The sequence below is a fragment of the Rattus norvegicus genome, chromosome 5 (assembly GCF_021556685.1).
Source record: "Rattus norvegicus strain SHRSP/BbbUtx chromosome 5, alternate assembly SHRSP_T2T, whole genome shotgun sequence".
NCBI lineage: Eukaryota > Metazoa > Chordata > Mammalia > Rodentia > Muridae > Rattus > Rattus norvegicus.
The window spans coordinates 16175952-16188382 of NC_141538.1; the positions used below are offsets into that span (position 1 = coordinate 16175952).

Genomic DNA, 12431 nt, shown 5'->3' on the forward strand with positions numbered 1-12431 from the left:
CTCTTGCATAATCTGCTTTTCTCCTTTGCACTTTTCTTTTTTTAAAAGACACATGTATTCAGCGTCATGATCAGACTTTTACATTTAGCAATCAACAGCATGGGTGAAAAAGGTCTACAGTAAAACACTTCGTTGGAATGCTTTACTCTTTCCACAGAACAGAAACGAAAATAACCTGTTATACAATTAGTCACAGATACAGTTCTGGAGTTTTTGCCCACACACATGAGTATTGTCTAAAACATGTCTTCTTTGTAGCAGCTAGGCCCTGCCACCACTGTGCTTGGCTGCGTTCACAAATCTGTTGTAACCTGTAGCTTCCCTGTCACTTCTCTGTCTCTCCTCTCCTGCTAAGTTTGTTTCCTGCTGTAATTAGAACCTCCTGCCACTGCCATAGCTAATGCTGCTGCTGGAACCTCCATTATAGCCATCCCCACTGCCACCATATCCACCACCACTATGGCTGCCATCAAAGCCACCATGACCACTGAAGTTCCCTCCTCGACCAAAATTGTCATTGCCACCAAAACCACCCCCACTACCACCACCAAAGTTTCCCGGAACCACTTAGACCTCTCTGGCTGGACAAAGCACTAGCCACCTCTTGTTTCGACAGAGCCTTTCTTACTTTACAGTTGTGGCCATTCACAGTATGGTATTTCTGAATAACAATCTTATCCACAGAGTCATGGTCATCAAAGGTGACAAAAGGAAATCCCCTCTTTTTTCCGCTGCCTCTGTCAGTCATAATTTCAATCACTTCAATTTTCCCATACGGCTAAAAATAATCTCGTAGGTGATGTCCTTCAGTGTCTTCTTTAATACCATCAACAAAGATCTTCTTCACAGTTAAGTGGGCACCTGGTCTCTGAGAATCTTCTCTTGACACAGCTCTCTTAGGTTCCACAACTCTTCCATCCACCTTGTGTGGTCTTGTATTCATGGCAGCATCCACTTCCTCCACAGTGGCGTATGTAACAAACCCAAAGCCTCTGGATCTTTTGGTGTTTGGATCTCTCATTACCACACAGTCGGTGAGTGTTCCCCGTTGCTCAAAATGGCTTCTCAGACTCTCGTAGGTTGTTTCAAAGCTCAACCCTCCAAAGAAGAGCTTCCGTAGCTGTTCTGGCTCCTTCGAGAACTCTGACTTACACATGATGGCAGGGTGATGAGAGCGTTCAGCGATGTTTCCTCGGCAGCGTCAAAGAGCAGAAAGGAATAAGATAACGAATGTGTCCCGCGCTTTTCTTTTCCTGAACCCTACACTCACACACACCTCTGTTTGTTACCCTTTCACTCTCATACACACGATTCATACACACCTCTCACATGTCTTACACACAGCACATGCACTCTCCTTTCACTCACACACACAATCTTCATACACACTTCACATTCTCTTTCCACTCACTCTTCACATGCTCTTCTCATGCTCTCTCTGTTGCTCTTTCACTCGCTCTCTTGCCTTTCTCTTCCCCCAGTTTTTTATTGATACTTAAAAGCAGGTAGAAAAAAGACATTGTATGATCATTGCCAAATCAAATTCAAAAGAAGAACCACATCCTACAAAGAATTAAGAATTATAATTGTTCCCCAAAGTTTCAAGCTTCCCCTATCCCAGGTCTGTGGCCAAAATAATAATAATTGCAATCTTATCATTATTTCAACTTTAATTTTTGACTTATTATACCTCAGAACTCACAGCTCTGAGGTCAGCTACTTGTATTTTCCTGTGAAGCTCTAATGATAAATGGCATGGGCAAAGCTGCCAGATATTGAACAGAAAGAATCAAGTTAGCCCTTAACTCAGTAATTCTGCTAGCTTTCTGTTCCTTTACATTGCACACAATGACTCTCGTAAGAGTCCCAGTATTTTGACTTAGTTTTACTAGTATATAATTTTATGCATTCTATACTTCCTTATCCAGGAACCACTCTCAAAACGATATGCAAAACTTATTTCCTAACTTCAATAACTTTTTCCTTTCTTGGGGTCCCAATGTTGGCTCTAATTCATTTTCTAATAATTTCTTCAAACTTCCTTTGCAAGTCAAGCATTAATCTGGAACTACCATTGTGCAATTTTTACATTGTTTCCAAGATGAGAACACACAGCATGCAGCTGGGTCATTAGAGCTCTGCTGTGCTGTGCTCCTATGCCTCAATATCCAATGGTTTAAGAATCATTTACATCAAGGAACATATAGCTTCACAGAACTCACCAAAGCAGGAGAAAGATGTAGGACAGTTAGATACAATAGAATAAGTATGCACACCAAGGCCAACTAAAAAGCAGTCACACATGAATGAAATCTCTACAGTCATTGTCCAAGGCTAAGGTTAGGAGAAATGGGAACAACTGGGTTTTTTTGTTTATTTTTTATTTATTTTTTTTTAAAAAGAGCTGCATCAGGCTTATTTCAGATGGTGGGTCCCCTGAAGGGTTGTGTCTTCTCAGGTACTCAGAAGCCACCATTTTTTACAAGGAGCTGCTGCAGCTTTCTGAGATGTCTTCATCCTTGCCCACTGCTGGCAATTCCTGTCATGGTATGCTGTCACCAGCAAATTACTATTACTTATAAGCCCCAAATGGGTCAAATACTCCAACACAAAATACAAATCTATAATTTTTAGAATAAACCATCAGGGAAATTTCTTGGAGTTATGACTCAGTAAAGATTTGATATGATTCCCTGACCTCACTATGTGGAAAAAATAGGAAAAATCTGAACTCTTACAAAATATCGATCAGAAAATCTTTTCTTGTAAGAAAACTACTATTGACAAAATTAAAAGCAAGGAAATGTATGACAAAGACATATACAAACAACACATTGCATAAAAATACATGCATCAAAACTAGGTCCAGAGAAAGCGAATATAAAATTCCCAGATGAAAAATGGACAAAAGACTTTTCAGTGAAGAAAATACATAGATGAGAAATAAATTCATGGACTTATATTCACCTTCACTACCTAATATAAAACACAAACTGAGACCTATTAAGAAATAGAACTGCATGCCATTCATTATAAGTTTTAAAAGCAGGAGTAAACCGCACTTGACATTAAAATCAACCATCATCACTCATTAAGAACCACAGGTTAAGCTCAGTATGGCTCCATTTACATAGAATCTTCAAAGCCACTTCTTCCCAGTAGATAGGGCAGACAGAGAGCAGCAGGTGAGACAGCCCACTATCTGGCTCATGGTGAGAGCTTTGCAGGAATGGTTGGCACAGTTCTGGATGTTGGTTACTGTCATGGCTCTAGGAGAGCGAGACATGGGAGAATTGATAGAGCAGATGAGTGAGACAGATTACAGCCTTAACCAATAGCCAACTGTAAAGTTCACAGCCTCAGAAAATTTATGTTCTGAGGGTTAAGAAAGATCACATGGGTAAATTTCTCATGAGTTCAAGCTGTATAAACTCACAAGAACAAACTGCACATGGCAAAAATCATGTTTTTCCATAGAGGCATATAAAGGATTTTGTAAACATGTAATTGAATAACAGCAGCAAGAAATAAAGTGTAAACTGAAGTAAATTCACTTCTATCTGCTATACCTGGGAGAGACATGACAACATATTCCAAGAACAATTCCATGTTTTGAAGAAACTGAAACCACCTGGTTCTTGTCTTGTTTTAATTGGAGTGTTCTCTTAATCACTCAGAATTCTCCCCACATGACTTCAGTTATAGACCAAGTTCTAACATCACAATTTTTATTGTTTTTTTGAAGGCAGGATATCCAGAGAAGTTTGTATTTGATATTCTGTAGATAAATACAACTGTTATTTGATATATGTATATTGTATAAGGAAGAAAATTATAAAAATAATGAATAATATTTGCACAGTGCTCTGGCTAGAATATTATATTAATCAGAAATGTCTAGAAAATTGCCTGCAAAGAGACCCATATATTAGATGTTCTAGTATCTTGCAGATAATTTGCCCATATTGGCCTGTAATAGGAATTCAAATATTGGCCCAGTGCTGGCTGTACCACAGCGCTGGAACACAAAACTTACCTGCAGAGAGCTGGTCTGCCAGGCACACTCTCGCTCCTAAGCTCAGAGTCCACGGGTAGGAACCAATTTTCTCTCTCCTGACTGTCCAAAGAGATTCCTGGCCAGAATGCACAGGGCTCCAGAGCCATGGAAGAGCCTGAGATGGGACCCTTCCAATCTATATCTGCACCCAAGCTGGGATTGTCCCACAATCCTAGGACACAAAAGGTGCCAGTAGAGAGTGGTCTGCCAAGAGCGCACTCACCCCAAAAATCCCAGGCTCACAGGCTCACAAGGCCACAGGAGAGACAAGCTCCAACCGGAGACAATAAGAATAACTAATATCAAAGGTAATCAGAGGGCAAGAGCAACTGTACTTGCCAAGGAACCAAGAGTACTTGCCATCATCAGAACCCAGTTCTCCCAGCACAGCAAATACTGGATATACAACTCATCTGAAAAGCAAGATTTGTATTTAAAATCACATCTCATGATAATAATAGAGGACTTTAAGAAGGACATAAATAACTCTCTTAAACACAGGAGAACATAGGTAAACCAGTAGAAACCATTAAAAAGGAAACACAAATATCCCACCAAGAATTACAGGAAAACACAACCAAGCAGGTAAAGGAATTGAATGAAACCATCCAGGATGTAAAAATGGAAATAGAAACAATAAAAAAATCACAAAGGGAGATAACCCTGGAGATAGAAAACCTAGGAAAGAGATCAGGAATCACAGATGCAAGCATCACAGGTAGAATAGAAGAGATTAAAGCGAGAATCTCAGATGCATGAAATACCATAAAACACATTGACACAATGTGTCGAAGAAAATGCAAAAATCAAAAAGATCCTAACCCAAAACATCCAGGAAATCCAGGATACAATAAGAAGATCAAACCAAAGAATAATAGGTATAGAAGAGAGCAAAGATTCCCAACTTAAATGACCAGTAAATATCTTCAATAAAGTTATAGAAGAAATGTTACCTAACCTAAATAAAGATCCCCATGAATATATTGAAGCCTCAGAGCTCCAAACAGATTGGACTAGAGAAGAAATTCCTTCCATCACATAATAGTCAAAACAGCAAATGAACAAATCAAAGAAAGAATGCTAAAAGCTGTAAGGAAAAAAAGGTAAACTAATATATAAAGGCAGGTCTATCAGAATTACACCAGACTTCTAAATAGAGACTATGAAAGCTGGAAGGCAGATGTCATACAGACCCTAAGAGCACACCAATGCCATCCCTGGCTATTATATCCAGCAAAACTCTCAATTAACATAGATGAAGAAGTCATGATAGTCTATGATAAAAACCAAATTTACACAATATCTTTTCACAAATCCATCACTGCAAAGGATAATAGATGAAAAACTCCAACAAAAGAAGGTAAGCTACACTCTTACAAAAGCAAGAAAGTAATCTTCTTGCAACAGACACAAAATAAGATAGCCACACAAACACAATTCCACTTGTTTTCAACAAAAAGTCACAGGAAAATATCACTTTTCCCTAATATCTCAACATAATTGGATTCAATTCCTCAACAAAAAGACATAGACTAACAAACTGGATACAAAAATAGAAACCAGCATTTTGTTGCACACAGGAAATGCACCTCAGTGACAATGACAGCCACCACCTAAGAGTAAAAAACAGTCCCATAAACCTTAAAGAAATAGAAGCAGTCATTGAAAGTGTTACAATCAAAAGAAGTCCAGGACCAGATGGGTTTAATGCAGAATTCTATCAGAACTTCAAAGAAGACCTAATATCAATAATCTTCAAAGTATTCCACAAAATTGAAACAGAAAACACTACCCAATTTGTTCTTCAAAGCCACAATTAAGCTTATACCTAAACCAAACAAGCACCCTACAAAGAAAGAGGATATCAGGCTAATTTCCCTGATGAATATATGTGAAAAAATACTCAAATTCTCACAAACCAAATTCATGAACATATCAAAATCAACATTCATCATGATCAAGTAGGCTTCATCCCCAGGGTTGCAAGGTGGTTCAATATAAAGAAATCCATCAATGAAATCCACTATATAAACAAAATCAAGGAAAAAAGACATGATCATCCAGTTAAGTGCTGAGTAAGCATTTGACAAAATTTACCACCCCTTTATGATAAACATGTTGGACAATATCAGGAATCCACCACCACCATACCTTTAAATAGTAAATGAAATATATAGTTAACCCGTAGCCAACATCAAATTAAATAGAGAGAAAAATGAAGGAACCCCATTAAAATCAGGGACTAGACAAGGCTTCAGACTCTCTCCCTACTTATTGAATATAGAACTTGAATTCATAGCCATAGCAATTAGACAACAAAAATAGTTTGAAGAGATACAAATTGGAAAGAAAGAAGTCAAAATATCACTATTTGTAGACGATGTCATAATATAAGTAAGTGACCCCACAAATTCCACCAAAAAATTCCTAAAGCTGATAAGCAACTTCAGCAAGGTGGCTCGATATAAAATTAATTCAGGATGATATTTTCCACTTCCATCCATTTGCCTATGAATTTCATAAAGTCATTGTTTTTGATAGCTGAGTAATATTCCATTGTGCAGATGTACCACATTTTCTGTATCCATTTCTCTGTTGAAGGGCATCTGGTTCTTTCTAGCTTGTGGCTATGAGGTAACCCAATCACAGAAAAACACACATGTTATGCACTCATTGATAAGTGCATATTAACCCAAATGCTTGAATTACCCTAGATGCACAGAACATATGAAACTCAAGAAGGATGACCAAAATGCGAATGCTTCATTCCTTCTTTAAAAGGGGAACAAGAATACCCTTGGGAGGGAATAGGGAGGCAAAGTTTAGAGCAGAGGCAGAAGGAACACCCATTCAGAGCCTGCCCCACATGTGGCCCATACATATACAGCCACCATACTAGATAAGATGGATGAAGCAAAGAGGTGCAGGCTGACAGGAATCAGTTGCTGATCTCTCCTGAGGGCCATAGCCAGAGTACAGAAAATACAAAGGCAAACGCCATCATTAAACCACTGAACTGAGAACGGGACCCATGTTGAAGGAATCAGGGAAAGGACTGAAAGACCTTGAAGGGGCTTGAGACCCCATATGAACAACAATGCCAAGCAACCAGAGCTTCCAGGGATTAAGCCACTACCCAAAAACTATACATGGACTGACCCTGGGCTCCAACCTCTTAGGTAGCAATCAATAGCCTAGTGAGAGCACCAGTGGAAGGGGAAGCCCTTGGCCCTGCCAAGACTCAACCCCCAGTGAACGTGATTGTTGGGGGGAGGGAGGTAATGGGGGGAGGTTTGGGAGGGGAACACTCATAGACAAGGGGAGAAGGAGGAGTTAGGGGGATGTTGGCTCAGAAATCGGGAAAAGGAATAACAATCGAGATGTAAATAAGAAATACCCAAGTTAATAAAGATGAAAAAATTAATTCAAACAGATCAGTAACCTTCATCTCCTCTAAGGATTAACAGGATGAGAAAGAAATTAGTGAAATGATACCCTTCACAATATACACAAATAATATAAAATATCTTTGTGTGATTTTAAGCAAATAATTAAAATATCTGTATAACAAGAACTTCAAGTCTCTGAAGAAAGAAATTGAAGAAGATCTCAGAAGATGGAAAGACCTCCCATGCTCATGGATAGGCAGGATTAACATAGTAAAAATGTCCCATTTTACCAAAAGCAATCCACAGATGTGATGCAATATCCATCAAAATTCCAACTCACTTCTTCATAGAGTTAGAAAGAGCAATTTGCAAATTCATTTGGAATAACAGAAACCACAGGGTAGCAAAAACTATACTCAACAATAAAAGAACTTCTGAGGAAATCACCATTCTTGACCTCAAGCTGCATAATAGAGCAATAATGATAAAATTGCATGGTATTGGTACAGAAACAGGCAGGTAGATCAAGTGAATAGAAATGAACCCACAAATGTATGGTCACTTGAGTTTTGACAAAGGAGGGAAAACCATCCAATGGAAAGAAAGACAGCATTTTTAACAAATGGTGCTGGTTCAACTGGAGGCCAGCACGTAAAAGACTGCAAATTGACACATTCAAAAAGTCCAAGTGAATCAAAGGCCTCCACATAAAACCAGATTCACTGAAACTAATGCAAGAGAAAGTGGGGAAGAGCCACAGACACATAGGCATTGGGGAAAATTACCTGAACAGAACACCAGTGACTTAGGCTCTAAGAACAATAATTGAAAAGTAGGACCTCATAAAATTTCAAAGCTTATGTAAGGCAAAGTACACTGTTAATAGGACAAAACAGCAAACTACATATTTGCAAAAGGTCTTTATCAATCCTATATCTGATAGAGGACTAATATCTAATATAAACAAAGAAGTCAAGAATTTAGACTTCAGAGAAGCAAATAATCCTATTTAAAAAATAGGGTACAGAGCTAAACAAAGAATTCTCAACTGAAGAATAACAAATGGCTTAGAAGTACCTAAAGAAATGTTCAACATCATTTGTCATCAGGGAAATGCAAATCAAAACAATGCTGAGAGTCCACCTCACACCAGTCAAAATGGTTAAGTTCAAAATCTCCGATGACTGAAGATACTGTCGACAATGTGGACAAATAGGAACACTCTTCCATTGTTGGTGGGAATGCCAGCTGGTACAAACACTTTGGAAATCAGTCTGCTTGTTCCTCAGAAAACTGGACATAGTACTAACTGAGGACCCAGCTATACTATTCCTGGACATATACCCAAAAGATGCTCCAACATATAACAAGGACACATGTTTCACTATATTTATACCAGCCTTATTTATAATAGCTAGAAGCTAGAAAGAACCCTGATATCCTTTAATAGAGGAATAGATACAGAAAATGTGGTACATTTACACAATGGAGTACTACTCAGCTATCAAAAACAATTACTGCATTAAATTCATATGCAAAGAGATGGAATTAGAAAAATCATCCTGAGTGAGGTATCCCAGTCACAAAAGTATTCACATGGTATGCATTCACTTATAAATGGATATTAGCCCCAAAGCTTCGAATACCTAAGAAAAAATTCACAGATCATATGAAGCCCAAGAAGAAGGAAGACCAAAATGTGGATGCTTCATTTTTTCTTAGAAGGGAGAACAACATACCCACAGGAGGAAATACAAGGACAAAGAGTGGAGCAGGAACTGAAGAAAATGTCATCCAGAGACTGCCATACATGGGGATCCATCCCATATGCAGTTACCAAACTGATGTCAAAGAATGCTTGCTGACAGGAGCCAGATGTGGGTGTCTCCCGAGAGCCTCTGTCAGAGCCCTACTGATACAGATGAGGATGCTTGCAGCTAACCATTGGAGTGAACAGTTGGACTCTAATGGAGGAGTTAAAGACTGAAGGAGCTGAAGGGTTTTGCAACCCCATAGGAAGAACACCAATATCTATCAACCAGACCCCACCTAAGCTCCAAGGGACTAAATCACTGTCCAAGGAGTAAACATGGAGGGACCCATGACTCCAGCCACATATGTAGCAGAGGATGGCCTAGTCCAGTATCAATAGGAGGAAAAGCCCTTGGTCTTGTGAAGCCTCATTTCCCCAGTGTTGGGTATCCAGGTTGGTGTGGGTGGGTAGGTGTGGGAGCATCCCCATAGTGGCTTAGGGAGGGTGAAGGAGTATGGGAGAAGAGGATAACCTGTGAAATGTAAATACATAAAATATTCAAGAAAAATAAATTTTAAAAAAAGCAATACAAGTTTTGTGATGTCTTATTTAAATTAGTAGTCATTCTAATCCAGAGGAAAAATTTAACATAGTACTTTTTTCAGATGGAGGGATGAGTCTTTTACAATTTCAAAGTTCAGGCATAAACAGAGTCATTTGCAAATATAACAGTCTATCAATTTATGTAAATTTTAGCAGAATATGAAAACAAACTTTCTTAGAAAGAACTCATATGTAAAAGTTTCTTTATCAGTATTAATCATTAAAATATTTATTTGTTCTTATAACAATTTTTTGTAATTTGTTTGCCTATTTCATATAGCATATACATCCACAGACCCTTCTTCCCATTCCCTTGTTACCTCCCTTTCTTTTGCTCCTCCTCTTACTCACCCACTCTGCCTCACCACTCTAGAATCAAGCCTCCACAGGACCAAGGGCTTCACTTTCCACTGATGACAGATAAGGCCATCATCTGCTATCTATGTATCTGGAACCATGGCTCCCTCCATGTATCCTCTTAGGTTGGTGGTTTAGTCCCTGGGAGCTCTGGTTGTCAATATTGTTCTTCCTATAGGGTTACAATTCCATTGAGCTCTTTAATTCCTTCTTCTAGCACTTTCATTTGGGTCCCTGGACTCAGGTCAATGGTTGGCTCTGAGTATCTTCTTCTGTATTGGTCAGGTGCTGGTAGAAACATTCAGGGAACACCTATACTGGGTTTCTGTCAGCAAGCATTTCTTGGCATCAGAAGATGGGATAGATCCCTAGGTGGGGTGGCCTCTGCATGGCCTTTTCTTCAGTCTATGTTCCATTTCTTGCCCCTGTCTTTCCTTTAGGCAAGAACATTTCAGAGTTAAAATTTTGCAATGGGTGATGGCCCCTCCCTCAACTAAAGGCCATGCCTATCTTCTGGAAGTGGTCTCTACAGGCTGTATCTCTCCTTTATTGGGTATTTCAGCTAAAGTTATCCCATGGGGTCCTGGAAGCCTCTTGTTTCCCTGGCACCTGGGACTTTCTAATTGCTACTCCCAGTTCGCCATCTCCCATTGCTACATGTTTCTATTCAATTTCCTTATCCTCTGCATTTCTCTCCTGTTCCTTCCAATACTAGATCCTACCACCCCCTTTTTTACCCTCTCCTTCCACTTTCCCTTCCAGATCCCTCCCTCCTTCTACCTCCTACGATTATTTTGTTCCTTGTTCTATGTAAGATTGAAAGATTCATACCTTGGTCTTCCCTCTTCTTAAGTTCCATATGGTTTGTATACTGTATTGGGGGTCACCTGAGATTTTGGGCTGATATCCATTAATCACATGGTACATACCATGTATGTTCTTTTATGTTTGGATTACCTCACTAAGGATGATATAGTCTAGTTCGATACACTGACCTACAAATTTCATGAAGTCATTATTTTTAATAGGTGAGTAGTTCCACTGTATAAATGTACATTTTCTGTATCCATTTTTCTGTTGAGGGACATCTATGTTGTTTCCAGCTTCTGGTTATTATAATTAGACTGCTATAAACATAGTGGAGCATATGCCCTTATTATATGTTGGAGAATATTTTGGGTATATGCCCAGTAGTGGTATAACTGGATCTTCAGGTGGAACTATTTCCAATTTCCTGAGGAACCTCCAGATTGATTTCCAAAGAGGTTTTAACAGCTTGCCCTCCCCCCAGCAATGGAGGGGTGCTCCTGTTTCTCCCCATCCTTGCCAGCATCTGCTGTCACCTGAGTTTTTGATCTTAGCCATTCTAACTGGTGTAAGGTGAAATCTCAGGGTTCTTTTGATTTGCATTTCCCTGAAGAATAGGGGTGTTGAACATTTAAATACTTCTAAGCCATTTATTATTCCTCAGTTGTGAATTCTTTGTTTAGTTCTGTATCCCATTTTCTAATAGGGTTATTTGTTTCTCTGGAGTCTAACATTTTGAGTTCTTTGCACATTTTGAACATTAGTCCTTTATCAGGTACAGGGTTAGAAAAGATCTTTTCCCAATCCATGAGTTGTCGTTTTGTCCAATTGTCGGTGTTCTTTGCCTTACAGAAGCTTTCAATTTTATGAGGTCCTAATAGTCAATTGTTTTTCTTAGAGCATGAGCTATTGGTATTCTGTTCAGGTAATATTTCGCTGTGTCTATGGTTTGAGGGTCTTTCTTACTTTCTCTTCTATTAGATTCAGTATAAACGGTTTTATGTGGAGGTCCTTGATCCACTTGGACTTGAGCTTTATACAAGGAGAAAATAATGAATCAATTTACATTCTTTTACATGCTGACTGCCACTTGAACCAGCATCATTTGTTGAAAATGTTGTCCTTTTTCCACTGGATAATTTTGGCTTCTTTGTCAAAGACCAAATGCCAAAAGGTGTGTGGGTTTATCACTGAGTATTGAGTGAAATAAAATTGAATACCAAGTAATGCTAATATATTAACAATTCATTATATATTCTAAAAAATTTTGTGAAATTTGATAGTTTCCTTTATTTACCATGTAGGTTGTTCTTCATCCAATGTCTTTAATTGACCTAGAGATGGATCAGATTTTTGTTGAAGGTTCCACTGTTTTCAGATACAGAATGTTTTCAGGTTGAGGTTGAATATATTTCAATCTCAAGGACAATTTTATATAGTCAAATAGAATTAGACAAGCTGTAAA

The 12431-nt window shown here is 38.7% G+C and overlaps 2 pseudogenes; both read right to left on the reverse strand.

Annotated features, from left to right (window-relative positions):
• Nucleotides 1-372: 372 nt before the first annotated feature.
• Nucleotides 373-1156, reverse strand: Hnrnpa1-ps5 (heterogeneous nuclear ribonucleoprotein A1, pseudogene 5; annotated as a pseudogene).
• A 1983-nt stretch (nt 1157-3139) lies between these two features.
• Nucleotides 3140-12431, reverse strand: part of Kif1c-ps1 (kinesin family member 1C, pseudogene 1) — a 50166-nt pseudogene continuing 40874 nt past the window's right edge.